The following is a 24,317-nucleotide window of genomic DNA, read 5'->3' as shown; positions in this document are numbered from 1 at the left end:
GACCCTTCCTCCAGCTGGAAAAACCGGTCCCACCAGATCAGAGGAGACAGGCTGACCCATGCCGGGTGCTCAGAAAGATGGACCCTCATCCAAAATGGCAGCCCGCAGGAAGCTAGATGAAGGTTAGATACTTAAGAACAGGCTCAAACCTGCCATGGCCTTCAGGGTCCAGAGTCAGACAATATATAGCGATCTACCTCCTTACCTGTCCCACCCCACGCTCTCATAGACCCCAGATACTCGTATATCTGGCAAAGGGGGTGTGGTGACACCACATCACTGTCCATTTGAGCATCAATACCTCTCCTTGGCTCCAAGTCCTAATTCTCTCAGTGGGGATGGTGCCATGTAAACCTGGGATTCATTTGAAGTTTCCTAGAGTCTTACCCAGCTCTGTTCTTCGGCAGAGGGGGAAAAGGGAAATATATCAGCTTTGTGTTCAAATGAAAAGGGGTACTGTCTACGAAGACGGAAAATACTTCATTCTTGTCTCCCAGCTGGGATCAGCATCCTTGCGGAGCTGCATATCCTAGGGGAGAGCAGATGGGAAGAGCATGGTTGTCTCTGAGGGACACGGATCCTGACAGGACATGCCAGGCATCCAGGGGGAGTGAGGTGTGTCAGTAGAGTGGCTCTGCCCCCACACTGCCCCCTGCCGCCCTGCTGGCATTCCTTACACATGAAGCACTGCATAAACCACAAGAAAACACCACCCCCCAAGGCCTCGAGGGATAGTCCCCCATAATGCAGTGGGCTCCCAGGAGAGCAATAGGAAAGATCTTCTCTGCTACATGGGTAACTGAAATCCAGCATTGGGGAAGGCTTCAGAGGACACAAGCAACTTGCCTGTTCATTTATTTGTTTGTGGTTTTGAGACCCGGTTTCCGAATGTAGCTGATGTTAGCCTGGAACTCACTACATAGACTAAGCTGACTTTGAGCTCAAGTTAATCCCCCTGCCTCAGCCTCTTGAGTGCCACCAAATCCAGCTGGTACCAAATCAACTCTACCTTGTTATCCCTGCTCAGAGGGGCAGAAGCAGACTGAGGTCACACTGCCTGTCCTGGGGCTGGCAGTCTTACTGATGCTGTCCTTTTTTTAGGGTAGAGGGACAGCAACCAGACTAGGGCCATAGTTGGACCATACAGGTGCTGTCTCCCCCAAGATGGGTTGAGGAGGGCCAGGCTAAAGGCAGCTCTTGTCAACCTAATCACCATCATTAGCATGGTAATAAAGTACAGGGACCTGGCTGGCCTTTGAGGGAGGGGCATGTCAGCCTGGGTCAGGGCCATAACAACAGCCTGACCACTATAGCCCTCAGCAGGTAGGTCAGGCCTGATAGCCAATAGCCAAGGATGCTGGACTCCTCTGCTAGGCTTGCACGCCCAGCACTGCTGCCTTCAGGGGCAAGGTAGCAAGAGGTTTAGGGTGTCTCATGGTAGCTGGAACTCAAGACATGAACTCCCCAGTGCTGTGGGAAACCAAGAGGCTGGAACACTTCACCATGGTCTACCAGATGGAGCTGTGTCCCTAATTTATTCTTGTGACCTGGTATACAGGGAATGTCATATACAACAATGAGTGTACCAGGAGCACACGAGTTCCTTTTTTTCCCCTAGAGGCCAGCAAGTTCTCAAATCCCTTTTCCAAGTTGGCTTGTGGGCCAAGTTTTGTGACCGTGAGGCAGTGTCTTGACCTCTCTGGCCTAAACTGATTTTAGTCTCAGCAAATAGGCCCACATTTCTGAGCCAAGGCTATGCTTCCCCATTCCTGTGCTCTGAGACCCTGGGTGGGGGGAAATCATGTTTTCTACCCCATCCCCACCCACCCTATCCCCACCAACTAGCAACAGTCTACGTGGGCAGCCATGGCAGCCAGACCACAGAGGCAGCAGCTCCCAAACCTCAGAGACACCTGCAAGACAGAAAAGAACTTAATAAGTAGAACAAGTCCAGGTCACCCCATTGTCATGTCCGTCTCCTGAAGCACCCCAGGGCTCAAGGTCAGCCCCACTCAATTAGACCTCCTGGCGGGGGGGGGGGGGGGTCTTTGTCTCCTAGTCTCTGAGGAAGGGAAGGGCTGGCAGAGGATGGAAAGAGCCAGGTCCTTCAGCAGGGCAGCTGCCGAAGGGGTAGCCTGCAGCCTCAGCTGGCTACAAACAGGAGGCTTAGGAGGAGTCAGCCTCCACCTGAAACACAGGTGTGCTACAAAGGAACGGTGGGGGGAGGGGGTAAGACTGTGGCCCCTTGAGGGTGGGGGACCCCTGTTCTCAGAGCCCTGGACTACACTCACCCACATGCCTGTTCTCACAGTCCCTTCACACCCACAGTCACAGAAAGCCACGGTCACAGACATCTGAACATCATGCTCAGACCCATGAGTCCTTACAAGTGTGCAGAGGCTCACACACGGCTCTGGCCAGCCACACCCAGCCACACATAGTAGTTCCATACCCCACCGTAGCTTTGGGTAAGCCCGAGGAGGGAGAAGGTACCTGTTCATTCTGCAGCAGAAAACCCACTGTTCTTAGAGTCAAGTCTCACCTCCTCTGATCCCAGTGAGGAGGGAACAGGACTGGAGTACAGCACCCATCCAAGGCCTGACAACTCTGCCCTGATCCTCCCCCTCAGACCCTCCCCACCAAGCTTGGAAACTCCCTGCACTTCCCAAGGGTCAGCCAACCAGAACAGGGCGGACCTCCCTGGCCAGATCTCCTGAGGCTCTGGTCCAGTTGTTCTATCAGCTAGCCAAGGAGCCACCGCCCCCCAGCACGTCCACCCTGTGACCAGATCCCTCCAGATCCCTGCAGCCAGCCTGCGGTGAGGCCTGCCTTAACATTTCGTGCTGGGGTAGTCTGTAGAGGGCAGTGTGCTGAGGCCTGAAACCAGGACCTCAAGTGCTTTACCAGAGCCCTGCCCCGGGACCCCTCTGCAGACCTTTCTCAGAGTCTTCCAACAATGGAGTGAGACAGTGTCTGCAGTGGCAGGCTCAGTCTTAGGAACTAACTCGCTTTGAAAAGCAGAGTCCAGCCTACAGGAGCAGAGTTGGGCAGATATGTCAGGCATGGTGAACTGTGCCTATTATCCCGGGCAGAGGAATTGCTGCAAATTCAAGGCCTACACAGAGAGTTACCCAGCCAATCAGGGCCATGAACTAACACCTGTCTAAAATGAAAGAGAGAGAGTGGGGGACTGTCTTAGTCAGGGTTTGTATTCCTGCACAAAACACCATGACCAAGAAGCAGGTTGGGGAGGAAAGGGTTTATTCAGCTTACACTTCCATATCACTGTTCATCACCAAAGGAAGTCAGGACAGGAACTCACACAGGGAAGGAACTTGGAGACAGGAACCGATGCAGAGGTCACGGAGGGGTGCTTTTTACTAGATTGCCCCCCATTGACTTGCCCAGCTTGCTTTCTTATAGAACCCAGGACTTCCAGCCCAGGGACGGTACCACCCACAATGAGCACCTCCCCACCTTGATCACTAATTGAGAAAATGCCTTGAAGCTGGATCTCATGGAGGCATTTCCTCAAGGGAGGCTCCTTTCTCTGTGATGACTCCAGCTTGTGTCAAGTTGTCACACAAAACCAGCCAGTACAAGGACCAAGGATGGAAAGAAGGTTCGGTCATTAAAGGAAGGGCTCATCACACAAACATAAGGACCTGAGTTCACGCCTCAGAACCACACAGAAGCCCAAATGCAGCATCTTGTGGCCTGAACCTGGGAACAGGGAGTCTTTCCAGCTAGTCACTACAGTTAAGGCAGCTTTAGATTCAGTAAGAAACTCTGAAAACGAGGAGAGGAGACAAAAAAGAAGACATCATACGCTGATCTCTGGCCTCCATTTACACACTCAACACACCCACACAAACACAAGCACACACCCTCCCTGGTCCCAACCCCTCCCACACACATGTATAACTTGGCCGAAGATGGCCTGTTCTGATTTAAGGCAATGGTGCCCATGCCTGTTCCATGACACAGGGGCTCTAAGCATGGAAACTGCACCTCCGGCTTCGGTCTCCACAGTCTTTCTCTAGACTGGAACCTGGCAGACCCTGCTGCAGGGATTTTCACACCTGCCCAGCACTGGGCAGCGCTTTGGCAAGCAGGCCACAGCTCTAACCCAGGCCTGTTCAAACAGCAGCTGTGGCCACCGGGACCAACGCCAGCACAGTTCTGTCTGCAGGAGGGTAGGAGTGCTTTCTGAGTCAACACCGTAGATGCTAGAATCGAGGTGAGTGTTAGAATGCGGCTTCAAGACCTAGGAGAGGACACTGAGGGCCTGGTTTGATGAGAGGAGTTAACAGTCCAGTCTGTTATCAGGAGGAAGATCTCACTCAGCCTCTTGATCCAAGGGCAGAGGGAGCAGAGGCAGAGACTGCAATCAAGAGGAAGGGGCTTTTCCAACAGAAAAACATTGGAAGGAGTGGAAATCCTAGCTCTTGGGAAGCTGAGACAGGAGGTTGTAGGTTTGAAGGCAGTCTGGAGTATATTGTGAGTCCCAGGGCAATCCAGACTGCATAAGGATAATTTGTCTTTAAAAGACAAAACAAAAAAATAATAATAACTGAAAGAAGCAGAATCAGGTCCAAAGAGATGGCTCAGCCAGTTAAGGCTCTTGTTACCAAGTCTGAAAACCTGGGTCTGATCTGGGACCCACATAGTGGAGTAGAGAACTGACTCCCATAAGTTGTCCTCTGACCTTAATATAGACACTAAGGCATACACAGGCATGCACACATACAAATTTACATATACATATATAATACAAAATGTGTATCATATCTACATATACATATACATATTTGTATGAGTACTTTTAAAGTCTTAAAAGAAAGAATCTCACTGTGGAGACAGCCACAGTCTCCTGGGATTCCACCAGGGCCTTCCCAGAATCCCTGACTGTTGAATCAACTTCCATTCTCTCAATTTTTTTTTTTTTTTTTTTTTTTGGTCTTTTTTTTCGGAGCTGGGGACCGAACCCAGGGCCTTGTGCTTCCTAGGCAAGCGCTCTACCACTGAGCTAAATCCCCAGCCCCCCCATTCTCTCAATTTTTAATGAAGTTAAAAGTCTTTCATTTGTATTTTGGCCATTGGTAGTTTGTTTGTAAATTCATGTTTATTGTCTATTTTTTTTTTCTGAGAGATGGCCTTTAATTTATTTGTAGGAGTTCTTTATATATTATGGATACTAATCCTTGACCTTACATGTTGCAACAGTTCCTTCTAGCTGTAACTTTTGCCTTTTAACTTTGTTTATATTATATTTTGTTCTAAATAAATTTTGAATTTGTACTTAGTAAAATCTGTCAATATATCCCTGAATGCCTTCCTGATTTGACACCATGCTTCAAGGTGTCTTCCCTACATCATATTTTCATAAAATATTTTCTGTATTTTTATATTGATTTGCGTGGTTTATCCACTTTTTCATCTAGGGGTTTAAGAGGTATGCAATTAGTTTGTTCATTTTCTTTGAATCTTACTCTGTAGCCCAGGCCGACTCACTATGTATTTCACTCTGGCCTTGAACTCATGGCAATCCTCCTGCCTCAGCCTCCCGAGTGCTAGGATTCCAGGTGTGTGCCCCACACCTGTCTTCTGTCACTGTTTTGTTTTGTTCTGTGTTCTTGAGACAGGAGTTTATGCACTCACGAGCTCTTGGCCTTCCTGCCTCCACATCCTTTCACTGTGAACATGGAGTGTGAAGTAGGATTTCACTTTCCTAACTATTTCACCTCTGTTGTCTCAAATCCATTTGTAGTAATTTTTGTGTTTTCCCTGCTTCTTTGTGAACTTATTATCAATGCTCAACCCTCAAAAAATCATCAACTTAATCTTGGACTCTTTTCCATTAATGAATTCACTTATTTATTTTGATGCCAAAACTACATTTAGTTTTTTATTGGAGATAGTTTTTTAATCATTTTTATTTATTTTATCTATGCATTTATTACTGAGAGGGCCTGTGTGGCATGACACACACGTGGTGCTCAGAAGGCAACTCTAAGGAATCAGTTTTATCTAACTTTTTGCGGGTCCTGAGGATCAAACTCAGAGAGCAAGCACATTTATCCCATAAGACATCTCGGCAGGCCAGTGGTGTTTTATTTACTTTTGAGTCAAAGTCTTGCTGTGTAGCCCAGGTTAGCCTCAAACTGAAGCTCCTCCTGAGTGCTTGAATTCTCCACCTGCACCACCATGCCCGGCTCCCAGACTCACCTGGTCTCTCCTGTGAGGCCTCTTTGGGAGTCCTGAAGATTGTCAAGGCAAGTTTTAAAAGCTCTAAGTCATTTGGATATATTTACTCTTCCCCTAGACTTTAGACTCAACTTGTCAAGTTCTAAGAACCAAGGATGTTAGGTTTTGAATTTGATGGACATTCTGTTTGGAGATTATCTGGACAAAAACCCACTTTTGTGCAACATTGCGTTTTTAGTTTTCTCGTTCTGTAATAGGACATATCCTTGTATTTCCCTAGGCCTTATTTTTATGTTGGCTGGTAAAAACCTACTGTTTTCCTGATGTGGATTCTTAGTAAACTTACTGGTGGGCTGCAATGTCATTACTGTGGAGGTGTGGGTCTTCTGTGTCTGTTCTCAATTCCTTTTGTTTTTTTTTTTTGTTGTTGTTGTTGTTGTTTTTTGTTTGTTTGTTTTTTTCGGAGCTGGGGACCGAACCCAGGGCCTTGCGCTTGCTAGGCAAGCGCTCTACCACTGAGCTAAATCCCCAACCCCCTGTTCTCAATTCCTAATACGAGGCATGGCTATGACACCAGGGCTGGTCTTGAATCCAATCCTCCAGTTCCCAGACTGGGGTTACAGGTGTGCAGTTCTGCACATGGCTGGTGTTTCCTAGTTCATTTTCACCTGCATAGAAATTATATTTTGACTCTTACTGACCTAACTGCTATTTGGCTACCCAATGAAATTCACTCATCACCTCTAGCAGTCTTTCCTCTGATTCTCTTTGGTTTTTTTTTTTTTCTCTTTCTTTCTTTTGTTTTGTTTCTTTTTGTGTTTTGTTTTTATTTGACTTTGTTTTTCAAGGCAGGGTTTCTCTGACTCTAGGAGTCCTGACTATCCTGGAACTTGCTCAATAGAGCAGGCTGGCCTCAAAGTCTCAGAGATCTGCCTGCCTCTGCCTCCTGAGTGCTGGGATTAAAGGCCACCACCACCCAACTCTCTCCCATCTCTTAAATATCTGCATCATTTGCAAAATGTGTATCCTTCCTTCTTTTGTTTATACCTGATAAATGATTTCTCTGTCACCAGTGAAATAGCCAATTCAAGACAGATTAGATTAGATTAAATGCAAGTTTATTGAGAAGCTGCTTTTGGGAGAGTTCACTGGTCCCAAGAACTGAGGCCAGGGAAGTCACCATGGGAAGGGGGGGGGGTGGGAAAGAGAAAGAGAGAAATGGTGGGAGAAGGAGAAGAACAGAGGGAGAAAGAGCAGAGAGACCAAAATGTCTGGATTATATATGGAGGAGCCTCTGGGGAAAAGGGCACCCAGCCCCTGGGCTGGAAAGTTCAAGGTTGAAGGCAGGGAATGCCACTTAGGTACTGAAGGATGCTGGACCTGACTGTCCTGGAACTTGCTCAATAGAGCAGGCTGCTTTGATATGTGAAATATGCATCTTAGTTTCTTGTCCTGATCCCAAACCCAACAACACCTTCTCCCTATATCCCTTCTTTCCTTTTTCTTGCCCCTGAGACTGGCTGTACTGGAACTCCCTGTAGACCAGGCTAGCCTCACAGAGATCTGCCTGCCTCTGCCTCCTGCGTACTAAAATCAAAGCGTGTGCCACCTTCGCTTGGTATTTCTCCCCCTTATCTTAACAAAACTCTTTTATTATATGTAGTTATTTATTTGGGGGAGGGAAGGAACCTCAAGTCATGACATATGTGTACAGGTCAGAAGACAACTTGCAGGAGCCAGTCAGCTGCCTGCTTTCACAGCGCAGGTCCCAAGGATTACATGCAAGCAGTTTGGTCTTGGCTGCTGGGGCCTTTATGGACTTTTTTGGGTTTCCTGGTTCTCTGTGCCTAAAATACCCATACAGAAATACTTTTTTTTCTTTTCTTTTTTTCGGAGCTGGGGACCGAACCCAGGGCCTTGTGCTTGCTAGGCAAGCACTCTACCACTGAGCTAAATCCCCAAACCCCAGAAATACTTTTGAGTCTAGAAATGACAATCAGCCCTGGATACATCAAACAAAGCAACAATTCCCAAACACACAAGACAGTCTCAGCCATGCCACATCTCTGTGAAACTCCGTTCAGTATTAGTTGTATGGTACTGGAGCTCCCCTTGAAACAATTCCCCTTAAAGGAAAGACCATTCACCACTCCTAGAGAAAGGTGAATTGACTCGGATTCTCTGGCCTAACCCCAGAAGACCTCTTGCCAAGCTGTGTAAGCATGTCTGCATTGTCCCCCACTCCTCCCAGGGCTTCCTATAGGGAAGGGAGATGCATATTTATTGACCATCAGTTCCCACCGAGGGCTGTGCTGGGAACCATGAACGTAAGCATTATTAGCCTTTCCAACAACTCTGTAGACGATTTCCTGAGACGAGGACCTAGGCCAATGTAGAGGATCACACAGCTAACCATTATGTACAAATAGGTCCATTGAGCCAGATGTGGTGGAGCATGTGCCTGTAACTCTACAGCTCAGGAAGCTGAGGCAGGAGGATTGTAGAGAGTTCTAGACTACAGTGTGGGACTCTGTCTTAAGACCAAGACATCTCGCTTCTTCTTCTTCGGGAAAACACCAAATGGCGGATGACGCCGGTGCAGCGGGAGGGCCCGGAGGACCCGGGGGCCCAGGATTAGGAGGCCGCGGCGGCTTCCGCGGAGGATTCGGCAGCGGCCTTAGGGGCCGCGGTCGTGGCCGAGGCCGTGGCCGCGGTCGAGGCCGCGGGGCTCGTGGAGGTAAAGCTGAAGACAAGGAGTGGATCCCCGTCACCAAGCTGGGCCGCCTGGTTAAGGACATGAAGATCAAGTCCTTGGAGGAGATCTACCTGTTCTCCCTGCCCATTAAGGAGTCTGAGATTATTGACTTTTTCCTGGGTGCATCTCTAAAGGATGAAGTTCTGAAAATCATGCCAGTGCAGAAGCAGACTCGGGCTGGCCAGCGGACCAGTCAAGGCCTTTGTCGCTATTGGGGACTACAATGGCCACGTTGGTCTTGGTGTTAAGTGCTCCAAGGAGGTAGCCACTGCCATCCGAGGGGCCATCATCCTGGCCAAGCTTTCGATCGTCCCAGTGCGGAGAGGCTACTGGGGGAACAAGATTGGCAAGCCCCACACTGTGCCATGCAAGGTGACAGGCCGCTGTGGCTCTGTGCTGGTTCGTCTCATCCCTGCCCCCAGAGGCACTGGCATTGTCTCTGCTCCTGTGCCCAAGAAGCTACTGATGATGGCCGGTATAGATGACTGCTACACTTCAGCCAGGGGCTGCACTGCCACCCTGGGCAACTTTGCCAAGGCCACCTTTGATGCCATCTCCAAGACCTACAGCTACCTGACCCCTGACCTCTGGAAAGAGACTGTGTTCACCAAGTCTCCTTATCAGGAATTCACTGACCATCTTGTGAAAACCCACACCAGAGTCTCTGTTCAGAGGACCCAGGCTCCAGCTGTGGCTACCACATAAGGGTTTTTATACAAGAAAAATAAATGAATTAAGTCTAAAAAAAAAAAAAAAAAAGACCAAGACATCTCCAATGTTCTCTGTCTGTCTGTCTGTCTCTCTCTCTCTCTCTGTGTCTCTGTCTCTGTCTCTGTCTCTCTCTGTCTCTGTCTCTCTCTGTCTCTCTGTCTCTGTGTGTGTATGTGTGTGTGTGTGCATGTGTGTGATGGGTACACTCACCTGTGCATTTGTGTGTGAGGGCCAGAGGTCAATGCTATCAGTCTTCCTCATTCAGTCTCCACCTTACTTTTTGAGGAAGGGTATCTCACTGAACCTAGAACTTGGTGTTTTGGCTAAACCGACTGCCTGGGGACCCTCCATTTTCCCCAGGTTATGGGTGTGTCCTGCCAAGCCTGGCTTTTACTTGGGTTCTGGGGATCCAGGCTCGGTCCTTCTGCCTCCATCTCATCCACTGAGCCATCTCTCTGACCCAAAATGTTCTCAAGTGTTTCCAGCCCACTCCATGCTTGTTCTATAAGATCTGACCCACCCTCCAGCCATGACCCTACTGTGCCTTTAGAGGGAGATTCTGTGAATGGAGAAAGTAGGCCTGCCAAACCTTGGGCCAGAGGCTGTGTACCAGCCACTAGACAGTAGTTTTATCATACCAGTCCTTAGCTCCAGGAAGAGGTAAAGGTAGGTGGAGAGGAGGAAGAAGACAGGAGGAGGGAGAGGGAGGGAGGGAGGGAGGGAGGGAGGGAGAAGATGGGCACACGAGACACTAATGGGACAAAAAGTCTGTGGAGGAGCAAGGACAGGCCTCAGGCTTATTCAGGTAAGACTTATGGTGGCCATTTCCTAGACCCACCAGGCACTGCACTCCAACTGTGAACCCTGGGGGGTTGGGACCCAGTAGCCACTCAGATATTTCCACTCTGTGTGGATGACAGAATGAAGCAGCCTCCACCTCCACCCACACCCATCCATGGGGCAGGATGACCGAGAGCAGAGACGCATGGCTATAAACTCAACGACACACAGCAAGGAGACACAGGCCTGAGTACAGGGACAAAAGCCACAGATGCACAGACATTAGGGAAGATGTAGATGCAAACAGACAATCTCTGGGAGGACCTGCAGCAAAGCAGGCATGGCCACAGACATGGGAGGGAAGTCACGTGGATTTGGGGATACACACTACCTCACACAATGTCGGATAATATGACATGCAGATGAGCCAACCCTGTGGACATTTCCCAGAAAGCAATGGGCCCTTGAGGGGTCTCAATCACTGCTGGTCCACACTCTGCCTGAGAGGACTCAGTGCTGCAACCATGTGCTGCTTCCTGGAACCCCCTTACCAGCTCCATGAACACACATGTGGCGGCTGGGTTCTCCTGACACACAGGTGCATGTCCCGACAGGTCTGGGCCCCACCCATGGGGGCTGACATCTCTGTTCTGGGGTGCAGGTGGGGGCCGCAGAGCCACCCCTTCCCCCGCAAGCCACAGGCCGTGCCCCCTGGCAGGGACTGGGGGCCCAGGCTGGCGCAGGAGGGGAGGGCTGGGGGGCCGGGCGCGGCCAGGGCGGGCACAGGAGCCAGTACCTGTCAAACAAGAGCCAAGGAGCAAACTAGCTTCTTAGTCACCTTTCTCTTCTCCCCGTTTTTGGCAGCAACCCCTCAGGGCAAGGGGAAGCTGATATCATAATTATTGGCTCACCCAGCAGCTGCCTCCCCTCACCTGATGTCAGCGCAGACCCAGGACAATCAGGCTGACGGACTGACAGACCGTCGGAGCTCCTGGCCCCCCAGACCCAGGCCCCCACGCCGACCTGCTTCACTGAGCAGGTAAGAGGAGACCTGGCCCAAGTCAGCCGTGGAGGCCAGCAGGGGAGGGGGCTTGGCTTTTTAATGGACTCCAGGAGGCACTGGGTTCTCCTCAGCGTCTCACTGTCTCTCCAGGGAGCCTCAGGATCAGGGTGAGTGCCTGGAGGCTGAGGGGACCCCTCCTCCATGCTCCTCTCCCTTTCCTGGCCCAGGCCTTCCAACTTTGATCCTTCTTGCTGTAATGTAGGACTCTGTCATGCTGTGAGTGGTGGCTCTATGCGGTAGGTCTGTGAGGTGGCTTTGTGTGGTGGCACCCACCCTGGCTTGGGAGGCAATAATTACTCCAGATGGACAGCTAGAGTTCAAAGATAGACAGGCAGAACCCCAGTCAAGGACTGAGTGACTGGGTGGAACGTCGGGTACCCAACTCTGGCAACTTGTCCCATCTCTCTGGAATACCTGGGCTGGGGTCTGTACAACCCAGATTCCGTGGGAGGCTTGACTTGCTGACAGGAGAATAGTGCACCTTGTGCAGAAGCAGACAGGCGGCAACAGGTGCTACAGCTAGGAGCCGGTGCTCAGGTGCTCAGGCGAGGCACACCTCTCTGAGCACCAGAGAATTTTCTCTTCTTTAAGATCTCTGCAGTAGAGAGGAGTGGCCAGAAGACTGGGACAGGCAGAGGGTTCACAGACCCCCCCCACCAACCCCAACCTAGAATTGGAAAATCTAGCAGCCAGAAGCCCCTTTAGCTACTGAGGCTACCTTCTGCTCTGTACCCAACCAGGCAAAATCCTGGAATTTGCTGTGGAGCCCCCGCGCCGCGCCCCCCAGCCTGCCTTCAGTGTCCAAAGACCGAAGAAGCACGTTGGGTTAAGGCTAGAGTAATAAGTGGGCGTGTTCGCCTCTTCGCTCTGTACCTACAAACTCAGGCGACAAGTCTGGGTATGTGCAGCGGCAGGGTACAGCTGCTCGGCAAGAAAGGACCAGATGGAGAAGATGCTTCCCCTCGGGACACCGTACCTCTGTGCCGGGTAGCTCCCACACCAGACAGAGCTTGGTCCTCTCTGTGTTCTAAACTGTTCAGGAGGAAGTTCAATGGTTTCCCTCATAGGTTTTTTGAAATCATAATTGCGGTAGCGTCCCCCGTCTAGCTTCTCCACTTCCTTCTCTTTCTTCTACTGATGAAGCCCATTTCCCTTGCACTGAGTGACAAACATGGGATAGAGGGGGTGGCAATGAACTTTAGCCCTATCCCCACTGGGCTTGGCAAGAGCTTTTTTCACAGAACGGGACAAGATGCTGGTAGTAGAATGGCATTCCTGCCGATGAAGCACGGTGGCACATTGGCTCTCTCTTGTGGCTCTGTGAGGGGCTAAGACGGAGCTGAGCTGGTTCCAGGGGAAGAACAGAGGGTCCAAGTGCGGCCCTCGGTTGAGAATCCTCAGGGGTGAAGATGCCATGGGGAGGGGCACTTGCCCTCCCAGCTCTCCACCCGGCCCCGCCCGGCCCAGGCAGCCTGTGCGGAGCTCAGCTCCCGGCTGCAAGGCCTGCTGAGGCACGCTGCACCCCCAGGCCTCTCGCTTCACTCCGGGCCAAGAACCTGTTCTCCCGGGAATGCTGGGGAGTTCTCAGAGGACTTTAGTTCCCAGGGGTTTAGGGAGCCCAGAAATCCTCTGGACCAGTGAGTGAGACATGGAAAAGCAAGAAAATGGAAAGACTGGGGGTGGGGGTGGGGTGAGGTCACGAGGGCGGGGGTGGGGTGTTGGGGGGGTGAGGTCACGAGGGCCCATTGCTCTCTTCACCTGTGTCTATCCACACACAGATTCCGCACTTCTCCCAAACTGACAGCTTTTATTGCTCTTCATGAGAAAGAAGCCTTGGGACAGTGAAAGACAAAAGAAAAAGCCCCTCACGGCACATGCCTTCTGCCACATGCCATCCTTTGGTCCCCATGGAAAGTCCCTTCTGCCCTCTAAGAAAATGACAGATCATCATCCCACTTGGGCCCAATAGCTCCCAGCCATGGAGTCTTTTCTACTAACCTTTCCTCTTCTAGCTTGCGTTAAGCCTGGTCTTCATGGACCAGCAGAACCCTCTACTACCTGACCTGAATCTGCATACATAGAGCCTGTGTTCCTCAGTACATAAAAACCCCAGACCTTCTCAGCCTGCGGCTCTGTCATTCTCTCCAGCACCATATTCTGTCGAGATCGGGGCCACCTCTTTGTCTATGTTTTGAGACATGATCTCCCTATCTAGCCCACGCTCCTGTGGAACTTTCAGTCTCCTGCTGCCTTGGCTTTCTGAGTGCTGGAACTAAAGGTGTGCAATACCCCACTCACCTTATGGGTCACTTCTGGTTCCCCATACCAAAGGGACAAAGAGGATAAAAGGCAGAGGCCATCATCCCTGTTGAAACCCACCAAGCTTCTACAATAGGAGATGGTGGCTTCAGGGAGAGAGTTCGGCATTTTAAATTTAGTTCTTGCATGCAGCCCATGTAACCCCAGAAGGCAGTTTCCCGGGGAGGGCAGGCCAGCAGTGATCTGGGATGAATTGTCCCATACTCAGCGCAGGGGACTTTCTGAGCTCTGAGATGCTACATCCCAAAAGCTCCCATCAAGTGACCCTCCAGTAAGTTGCATTCCTATCTCTTCCAGCTGGCCTTGGTCCCTGCCACCTTTTGCATCCCAGCCCCAAACCCATTTCCTTTTCCCAGCCCGCCTTATGTATCCCAGGTTTGACCTGAGCAGGAGCTTCTGCTGTGTGGGTCTCCTGTGTCCTGAGACTACAGGTGCAGCCATGACACTTGGCCCTCCCTTATCTCCCAGTTCAACCCTGTTTCCTTTCTACCTTTAATCCCTATCCTCAGTGTTACCAAAGTCTATACAATCCCCTCTCCCTCCTACTTCCTCTCCCTTTTTCTTACTCAGCTCCCAGGCTCCTCCCTCATAGCCCTGTGATCCCATCGGCACCCCCGTAGGATGGGTAGGCAACCCTGTGTACAATCAGGGAATCTAGAGCCTCTCTTAATGTTCCCTAATTTATTCTCCAAACTAAGAATCCCAGATCCATGTCCCAGGGACAAATGGATTATATGAGATCATCCCTAGAGAAGCTCTCAGCCTCCCGATTACCAAATGAGCCTTAAGAAGCTAGATGTTGGCAAACAGTAAAATGGAGTTCAGCTAGAGTATCGTTTGGTGGGAAATCCTGTGCTCTATAGGCCTGAGGTCCCTGATGCTAACCTCAGACCCCAAAATAAAAATGAAACCATCTGGGTGAGTTCAGATACAAGACAAGTGTCTGATGCTGCCCCTGTGTAGCCAGCAAAGGGGGGAGGGCTGGAGGAATGACTGACTGATGCCATCAGACATGGCTAGGCCAAGGCAGGAAGATGGACAGCACCTGAAGTAAGGCCAGCTGGGTTCCTTAGGATTGACTGCCACTGTCACGAGTATCCCCCAGTCTCTACCCCGCCTCCTGTAGCTCTTGCTTAGTCAGCGTAGATTAATGGGACTGGGGAAAGAATTAGCTGAATCGTGATCTCTCGGGGGAACTAGAACCTGCTGTGAGTCACAGGGAAGGAACCTGAGCTCTCAGGGAGATTCTGGAAGCTTCCTGGGTGTGTGTGGGAGGGTAGGGGGTTATTCCTTGAGACCTCTCTGAGATGCTACCTAGAGACTGCTGGGAGGCACAGCCCTGACTCTCTACCCCAAACTTGCAGAATGATAATGTGGTTAGCCAGTTACCAGCATGCTCTCAAAAACCCTCCAAAGGGCCTTCGGCACTCTCCCAGCCTGAAACCACTATTTGTGACAAACTGCAGCCAGCCTAGCACCAACACATAGTCAGTTTACTTGGCACTGTCACACAGTCAGTATGCACGCAGACACCCAGAACAGGGCGTGGCCCTGGAACCAGATTGCCTGCAGACAGATGGAAGTCTCACATACACTTGTAAATTCCACAGCCATGTCCCAGACTGCAGCAGCCTATCAGGTTCAGCTCCATAGGATGTGAACAAGGATGAACATACACACACACACACACACACACACACACACACACACTCCACTGTGATGTGAAGACCAGTTAGCACACTTGTCAGCTCTCGTCTGCACACAGCCAGAAGAACTACATCGATGTTCAGTCAGTGGTAGGATGTACTCCAACCCTGTATCAAAGGGGTCCTAGAGTCTACCCTGGGCACCTACAGATCAAGTGACTTAGAGAAGTGTCTCCTGTAATCCCAGCAGTGAGCAGAATGAGGCAGGAGGATTGCTGAGTTTGAAGCCAACGTGGGTAGTCCAAGCTATATAGTGATTCTGAAATCAGCCTGGAATTCATGGTGAGACTCTGTCTGAAAAAAAAAAAAAAGAAAAACAAACAAACAAATAAAAAGAACAGCCAGGTAGTGGTGGCACAGGCCTTTAATCCCAGAACTCAGGAAGCAGAAGCAGGTGGATCTCTGTGAGTTCAAGACCAGCCTGGGCTAAAGAGTGAGTTCCAGGACAGACAAGGCTACACAGAGAAACCCTGTCTTGAAAAAAAAAAAAAGCACCAAAAAGAAAAAGAAAGAAGGGAAGGAGAAAAGGGAGAGAACCTGAACTTTGATGGGCCTTTCTATGCTTACACACAATACGCTTAGAGTGTGAGGGGTTGGGAGAAGAAATTTGGGGTTATGGAAAAGCCAGAAGGATGGAGAGAGGGAGTGTCAAGAAGAAAAGGTGGAGGGGTTGGGGATTTGGCTCAGTGGCAGAGCGCTTGCCTAGGAAGCGCAAGGCCCTGGGTTCGGTCCCCAGCTCCCAGCTCCGAAAAAAAGAACCAAAAAAAAAAAAAAGAAGAAGAAAAGGTGGAGCCAAGTAGCCAGAGCAGCTCAGGAAGTCCCTCCGAATCTCACTTCTCCAAGGGCATGCTGGGATCGCAGAGCCAGCTCAACATGACAGCACCTGGAGGAAGGAGGGGCATGTACAGCACACACACCTAGGAAATCATCCCTAGCCTGGCATGGCAGTGCAGGCTTCTAACCCCAGCTACTCAGGAGGCTGAGGCAGGCAGAAAGATGTTCAAGGCAGGTCTGGGATACACAGTGAATTCAACGCCTGCTTAAGCAACTTAGTGACTGCAACCTTGTTTCAATATTTTTTTTTTAAAGAAAAGAGCTGGGGGGGGGGGGTTGGGGATTTAGGTCAATGGTAGAGCGCTTGCCTAGAAAGCGCAAGGCCCTGGGTTCAGGCCTCAGCTCCAGAAAAAAAAAAAAAAAAGAAAGAAAAGAAAAAGTGCTGGGTCTAAAGCTCATTGGTAAAGCACTTGCCTTGGCACAGGCAAGACCTGATGTTCAGTCCTAGCCCCACAAAAACAAACAAAGCCATGTGCCTCCTTGGTTGGCTTCAGTTCTCCTCTCTGTCACACAGACAGGCTTTGGATGGGAGCATCTTTCAATATGCGTCCTCCTCCTTGGCTCGTGCTTTAGGACCAGTGACTGCCCTGCCTGCCGTTTGCTTGGACATAGGACAGGAAGTGCACCAGCATGCGTCCATCTTGTGCTGAATCAGGGTTATTAGCAGTGGTGGCAGAATTAATGCCCCTAATAATAGATTGGTGGTAATGAGCAGTACTGGTAATAATATGTACAGAGAGAGGCCTCTGACCAAGGGACAGTGGCATCCTGGGCCACCTGAGGCCCCTACTAAGGTGAGCAGGCAAAAGGTGACTGATATACCCATACTTCTACAGAGAACATAGTAGGTTCTCTGCAGTGCCATGGCTCCCTAGGATCCCAGGGGAGGAGGCAGAATGTTGGCTCCCTCCTTAGAATGCTTTCTTCCTGCTTCTCACCTGCTCCTAGGGACAGGACAGCAGGACAGAATGAAGTTACTACTTCACGGAGGAGGAAGTAAGCTTCATCCTAGTCACTAGCCCATGCTGATGACAGAGCCAGGAGGTCCTCCCACAGTGCCTAAGAGGGAAAGAGGGGTCCTGTAGGAAGCTGGGAGAATCCAAGCTTGGTGAAGCCTTCAGAACAGAATCCAGGTTAGGAGAGGAGATGACAGAAGTTCCCATCATCCCTGCTAGATTTACAGATCAAATCCTCAGCTGCCAGCTACTGACATAGCCAATTGGCCTGGCACCCAATTTTAGGGGTTGCGGGGAGGAGGCTCAGTTCCAAATGATGTCATTGTGGGGTGGGGTTTCTTGGCCTCTAATGGGCACTCAGAAGCCAGAGGCTTCTTCTGCCCTTCAGCCTGTCCTCCTTCACATCTCTTCAGCACATGTGGCTTGCCTCAGGAAGAAAGATGAGGTGATAAACCCTCCTAGCCCTTCAATCCTTTCCCTCGCCTACTTCTCTCGTCTTTGGTCATGGCTAAGCAGACCGAGAGTTCGAGGGAAATTTCCTCTCTGGAAGCCAGTGTCTAAGGCCCCAGATCCCTGTTCGCTGTAAGGTGCATCCAGAGGTGTCCCACCCAGCTCTCCATTTAGATCTTAATATTTCTTTTTAGATGATGACGACTGTCACTATTGTTTCTCAAGACAGGGTCTCTCTCTGTGTAACCCTGGCTGTACTGGAACTCACTCTGTAGACTAGGTTGACCTCAAACTCAGAGCTCCTCCTGAGTGCTGGGATTAAAGGCCTTCACCACTAACCACTGCCTGTCCTTTACCTTTTTTCCTTGTGTGTGTGTGTGTGTGTGTGTGTGTGCACGTGATATGGGGGTCTCACAAATGCAGCCTAGGCTGACCTTAAATTTGTCATCCTCCTGCCTCTGCCTCCCAGATTACACACTATTAGCTCAACTAGGAAAGAGTTCTGTCTCCAAATTCTTTGTCAGGTCTATCCCCACCACTCAGGGCTTCAAAATTCCCCTCGAAAGGTGGAGTTAGGGGCTTTTCCCTTTCTGGCTATCCAAAGGTGTCATGTTCTTGAATATGAGAATGCCTACTAACCTTGAAGGGGAAGCCACCTTGCTCCTAGAAACAAGATCTGGGGGTAGGCTCTTGGTCTTGGAGCATGGGTGCCAGCAGAAGCAGGTAGGCAGAAGGGAGGAAAAGGCAGATCATAAATGACTCCCAAGAAGAAAAGCAAGCATTACTGTGGATGAGGTCTCGGGTGGACACGAGAGGTCCCTAGAGAGAGATCTCTAAGGAGGGAGAGTACAGGAGGGCCAATTTCTTAAGCTAGGTGTCCATAGCAAGGGAGAAGAGAGGCCTAAAACAATTCTAGGAGTAGAGGGTAGCTTTGAGAACCAGCCTTTCTTTTTTTCTTTCAAATCTCTTTCTGACCATTTACAAGACAGGCATCCATAGGTATGTCAAAGACATCCATCCATCCACCTGTCTATCCATGGCCCATCTATCTGTTCATCTGTAAGTCATTCATCTATCTCTTCATCCATCCTCTGTCTGTCTATCCATCTTCCATCCAACCACCCACCCAACTATCCATCCACCTGTCTAGAGAGGTCAGGGCTACTGGGAAGGGCCTGTGGTCCTGTGGCATTTATGGGGCATGTGACTTGCCTGCTTGGCCCGGGGAGGCAGTCCCACCCCTGCCCTGGGGCAGGGGGCCGGTCCTGACATGTGGGCGTATTTATACCTGGATGGAGGCTCCCCTGAAGCTGAAAGCTGGATGACTCCCCAAAGCCGGGATGGTGTCCTCGGCCCAGAGCCCACTGTAAGTGTTTAGACATGGCTTCATTTGGGGTCAGGACTGGGTGGAAGAAGATGGGGAAGGGCTGGGGTGTGGGAATGCTGCCTACAGGTGGCTAAAGACTATGGAAAGAAAAGAATGCTAGGCAGATGTTTGTGAGAAAAGAGGAGGCTGCCAGAATCAGACATTCTCAGCGAAGCTGGGACCTTCTCTGGAGAAGGAATGGGCTCATTTCCCTTAGTTAGTGGGGAGTGGTCCTTGGTACATAAGGCGGGTGAACAAGATTATAAAAATTAAGGACAAAATCTAAGAAAACTTCCAGGCCCACCGGGGCAGAGAAGGTAGCACAAGTGATTTTTCAGGATGCACATTCTGAAGGATGCTTTCTGAGCAGCCTGCTTGAAGAGGCTTGGGGAATGACAGGTTTCTTTATAAAAGGCCCGACCGAGATGGGAATAACCTGGCTGCAGGTGTGAATGGTTGCTTTTCTTACTACAGTATGTGTGTGTATTTGTGTGTGTATTTGTGTGTGTATGTGTGTGTGTGCGCATGTGTGTGTGTATTTGTGTGTGTGTGTATTTGTATTGTGAGTATATGTGTTTATGTGTGTGTATATTTGTGTGTGTATGTGAGTATGTGCGTGTGTGTATTTGTGAGTGTGTCTTTGTATGTGTGTGTGTGTGTGTGTACACATGCATGCATGCCACGGCAAGAGTGTGGAGGTGTGGAGGCCAGGAAAGATTGCTGTAGTTGGTCCTCTCCAGCCACCATGTGGGTCATAGGAATCAAACTCAGGTTGTCAGGGTTGATGTGGGTACCTTTTCCTGTTAAGCCATCTCACCTGCCTGTGGCTGCTTTTCATCCATCACTCGTTACAAACCCAGGCAGCATCCAGAGCCAGAGAGTCTAGAGGGCTGCCTTCAGGATCCCAGATTAATAGGAAGAAACCTGCTAGAAACCCCATCCTCTTGACACCCCTGGACTCCCAGAATCCTGAGAGGTGTGAGCCTCAGGCATAGTCCTCAGGTCTTTCCCTACCACCCCCAACAAGGGTAATTAGGGACCTGCTCCAGGGAACCCCTCCCAGCAGCCAGGCAGGTGGAGCCTCGGGTGGGGCTGCAGGCGAACACTGGGCACAGCCCCACCCCTCGTAAAACATGCTGCCGCAGCCAGCAACAGAAACCATTAAGGTGGAACTGAGCCGGCTCCGCCTGCTCATAAAGGGCGGGCAGGAGGGCGCCGACAGGTGGGGGGTGTTGCAGAACCCCTTCTATTCTAAGTGTCCTTGGTCAGGCAGAAGTGTGTGACTGGCCTCTATGACTCAACTGCCAGTAGGGGATCCATGGACAGACCCTCCCAGGGAAATCTCCACCTTGCTGAGGTGGGGCTGTGTGGTAGAGTGGTTAAGGAGAGATTAGCTTTGAAGCCTGGGTCTGAATGGGGAGCACAGTTTACTAGCTGGGGGACTTGGGCGAGTCAGGTTAATCTCTCTGAGCCTCAGTTTCCTGATCCATAAAAAGGGGTGACAGTGCACTGCCTCCTTCCTGGGACATAACCAGAACCCCTGGTACAGGCCTGGCAAACCACTCCATAGACTACAAACACATCCATGCGGCCAACATCAGCATCTTAAGATTCGAATGATCCCTGGGTTTCGCTTTGCCTCTAGAAGAGCTGAAATGCAGATGAGGAAATGACTTGTCCAAGGTCACAAATCCAGTAAATTAGGTGTCCCCCAGGACCCACCCTTAAACAACCCCCTCTGACTGAGTTCTGAGCAGACAAGAGTCTCTGGAAGGCAGAAGTACCAATGGCTGGGGTAGTGTGGGACTGAGTGTTATAGGAAGGGTACAAGGTGAGGATGCCAGCATCCAGGGACAGGGCAGCCACACAGCAATGGCTGTCACTGACTCATCCTCCCTCCAGCTCTCAGTGATCTGGAGGGGCTTCCTCCCAACCTCCCTCCTTAGGCCAGAGGGTTATTTCTCAATTCCTTCCATTCAGGGCCCATCAGGTCTATTTTTTTTCTGTTCCCAAACTTTCCTTCCTGTCTCTAAGGATCATGCAAGGAAAGTTTACCCAGGATGCCCAGACCTTGAACATGTCTTGTTAAAGTTGTAGCCCTGGATAAGTGTGTCTGGAGCTCTTGAGGCACAAGAGAGGATTTTTCTTTCTTGACCTCCCCTACCCTCACCCCTGTGAGAAACCGAGTGAATGCTATTGCTTCTCCACCTGCAGTATGCTGATAAATTTTCATCAAACATCAGCTATCAAAAGGGGGAATTCTGGTTTGGTTTTATGTTGGTTCGGTTTTTGGATTTCCGAGGCAGGGTCTCACTATTCAGCCCTAGCTGTCCTAGAACTCACTGTGTAGACCAGGTTGGCCTAGAATTCACCAAGATCGACTTGCTTCTGCTTCCCCAGTGCTGGGATCAAAGGTGTATGTCAACACACCAGGCAGCATTCTGGTTTGTAACGTGTGAAATTTTGCATGGGCACCTACATAGCTATGGCCAATTTGTCTTTATTTTGCTGAATGTGGAATTGGAAGTGGTAGATTCAGTTTGCTCCCTAAAGCACTGGCTCCGGTGCGCTATGCTTGCTGTCCTCTGGGACAGGAAGAAGAGATGAATCGAAGATAAAACGTGCTACTCGGACCTCAAGTGCTGCAATGACGCAGGTCTGTGACGATTATGGTCTTACAGTAGAAGGGAACTTGGACCAACATCTTCCTCCATAGTCTCCCATCCATGAAGGAGACATACGGTAGGCAGAAGTCAGTTCTAAGTGGTGGCTTATGTGCTCTGGACCAGCTCCAAGGCTTCTGGATTTGGGGGAGGAGGAGGAGAAGGGAAAGGAGAAGAGAAGTTGTTTTGCTGATACTGGTGCACGTGCCATTCATTGTAAAACCGGAAGAGGTGGGCTCGAGGTTTGACAACAAAAAGCCCCTTCTAAGTGTATAGGCCACCAGCAGGACACTGGGGCCAGCATGGATGCTTCCTGGGGGCTCCGAAGCAGTAGAGACACCCTATCTGTTTCATTCCAGGACGTCCAAGTTTCTGCAGTCACTGGCTCTACTGCAGGGGAATGAACAAAATGGCCTCAGAGGCCTGAGTCAAGAGGAAGTTCAGTCTGTCGGTGGAGGAAGCTGATGTCAGGGAGATGGATGGGGGTTGCAGGGAGGAGGGGGCAGGAAAGGACAAGAAAGGGGAGTTCCCTCCCCCACACCAGAGCTCATGCCTTAAATTAACTCTGTCCCACTGCTAATTATTAATAATAGCTATCATTTATTGAGTATGTACTGTGTGGTAAGCTATTTACAAGCAATATTTCATCCAATCCTCCAAAGAGGTATGTATTATAAGCTCTATTTTACAGAGGAGGAAACTGAGGCCCAGGGAAGGAAGTTAAGCAATGTGTCCAACCAAATTCTCACCCCGATCAAGATCCAGACCCAAATCTGACTCCCAAGTCACCAGTTTTAAGAACTCTACCCATTGCTCCAGGGAAGGGCTGGGCCTAGAACACCTCTCTCTCTCCCCTCTCTGTGCTGAAAGGACCCTCCACAGACACTAATTAGGGGTCCTCTGTTCAGCCCCTGAAGCAGGTGACCCCTTAAGGATGAAGTTGATTGAGGCCTTATGTTTCCCAGACAGTGAGTGTTGCCTTGGGAAAGTCAGTTAATTTCCCTAAGGGACTCATAGAACAGGGCTTCAGCTCTGGGGACCAAGGATGCACCATGGTCACTGAGCTACAAGTCAGTCCTTATAGAACCCACCCAGAAGAAAGCCCAGGTGAGGACCACTCTGGGACATCTGCATCCCCCGTGCAAATCAGGGGGAGGGCTTATGAACCAGCTCAAGTCCTGGAATAAAGAATGTGGGTTTGCAGAGCCAGAGTCTGATAGTCCTGGTCAGGAACAGAAGGCCATTGACATACAGCTCTCTGACTGGGGCTCATACAAATGGTACCATCTAGGGATGTGGGGTTGGGAGTAAGGCAGAGGTGCTTCTGAGCAAGACAGAGCTTCAAGAGGGGAAGGCCTAGTTAGAGCTCAGATTCAAATCCGTAAAGCAGGGCTGGCGTCAGAGTCTTCTGGGGGCATTATAAATGAAGACCAGGCAGGCAGGGAAGGCCAGAAAGAGCAGCTGCCACGTGGGGACAGCATCATCTGCACCTCTCCCCTTAGACTATGAGACCTGAAGCAGCAAGACTCATAGAAACTGCAGAGCCTAGGATTAGGGTCCAGCTACATTTAGCCAACTGAAGCCAGAGGTATGAGGTGTGTTCCTGGCCATTTTCTGGGTATCAGCACCATATCGCTTAATCTTCAAGGGGTTCCAATGAGATAGGTGCACACACCCCACTCCTCAGATGAAGAAAGTGAAATATAGACTTACACAGTGTCAAAGATCACAGAGCCAGAACGTGACAAGGCTTGGAACTAAAGCCAGATCTGCCTCAAGCTCAACCATTACTGCCCTCCGTCCTGGGACTGCAGAGCCTAAGATGGAGAGGAAAAGCCCCCAGCCTCACACCTGGAGGGAGATGGGATTGTATCTGGATGGCGCCAAGTTCACAGGACACCACCTCCTCCGGGAAAGGAAGCTCTGAGCCAGAGTGAGGCATGGCAGGCAGCCCCGAGCTGTCCGGGGAACAGGGGCCAGGGCAGTCAGTCATGCAAAACCAGAGATGGGGTGTCCTCGCCCCTGCCTGATCCCTTGAAGTGTCCAGTTACAGCCAGCTCTACGCTTCCCGGTCACGCCACATTTAGCATTGCTGAGGGTGAGCCTGTGCAGGGATATAGAGAAGGGGTGGTAGGGACTCTTTGAGGGGTGGGAGAGAGCCTCCCCACCCTCAAACCCATATACTTCAGCCACCAGCCGCCTCCCAGCCTAATCCTACATGGGACTCTGGACAAGTTCCCTTCCCTCTTTGACACCATTAGCCTCTCTGGAGGCAGCTAATTCATCAAAGATGTGTCAACTGCTGACTAGGCCAAGCTTAGACAGATGAGGCCTGCCCTCTCTCCCAGATTTCCCAGAACTGCACTGCTGCCCTGCTGGGACTTAAGGGGTCTTGGATAGAAGGCATAAGTGTAAGGGATCAGGCTCTGGTTTTTCTTTCTGTTTGGCTCCCAGAACATTCCACTCAGCTCTGACTCCCATCAAATACAGTAGCGGGGAGATGAGTT

At 50.5% G+C, this 24,317-nt stretch overlaps 1 protein-coding gene and 1 pseudogene across 3 annotated transcripts in view; both read left to right on the top strand.

Moving 5' to 3' along the window:
* Positions 1-8,752: 8,752 nt before the first annotated feature.
* Rps2-ps18 (ribosomal protein S2, pseudogene 18) lies at positions 8,753-9,721 on the top strand (annotated as a pseudogene).
* Positions 9,722-11,396: 1,675 nt separating this feature from the next.
* Positions 11,397-24,317, top strand: part of Foxn1 (forkhead box N1) — a 29,008-nt gene continuing 16,087 nt past the window's right edge. The window contains exon 1 of one of the 3 annotated variants that reach the window (XM_063268670.1): positions 11,397-11,492. The gene's annotated coding sequence lies outside the window, so the exon portion shown is untranslated. Of the gene's footprint in view, positions 11,493-18,093; positions 19,148-24,317 lie in introns of those variants that run through there. The other 2 variants (XM_063268668.1, NM_001100648.2) reach the window with 2 other exon arrangements.

Source organism: Rattus norvegicus, chromosome 10 (genome assembly GCF_036323735.1).
Source record: "Rattus norvegicus strain BN/NHsdMcwi chromosome 10, GRCr8, whole genome shotgun sequence".
NCBI lineage: Eukaryota > Metazoa > Chordata > Mammalia > Rodentia > Muridae > Rattus > Rattus norvegicus.
This window is presented reverse-complemented; position numbering and strand designations above follow the sequence as displayed.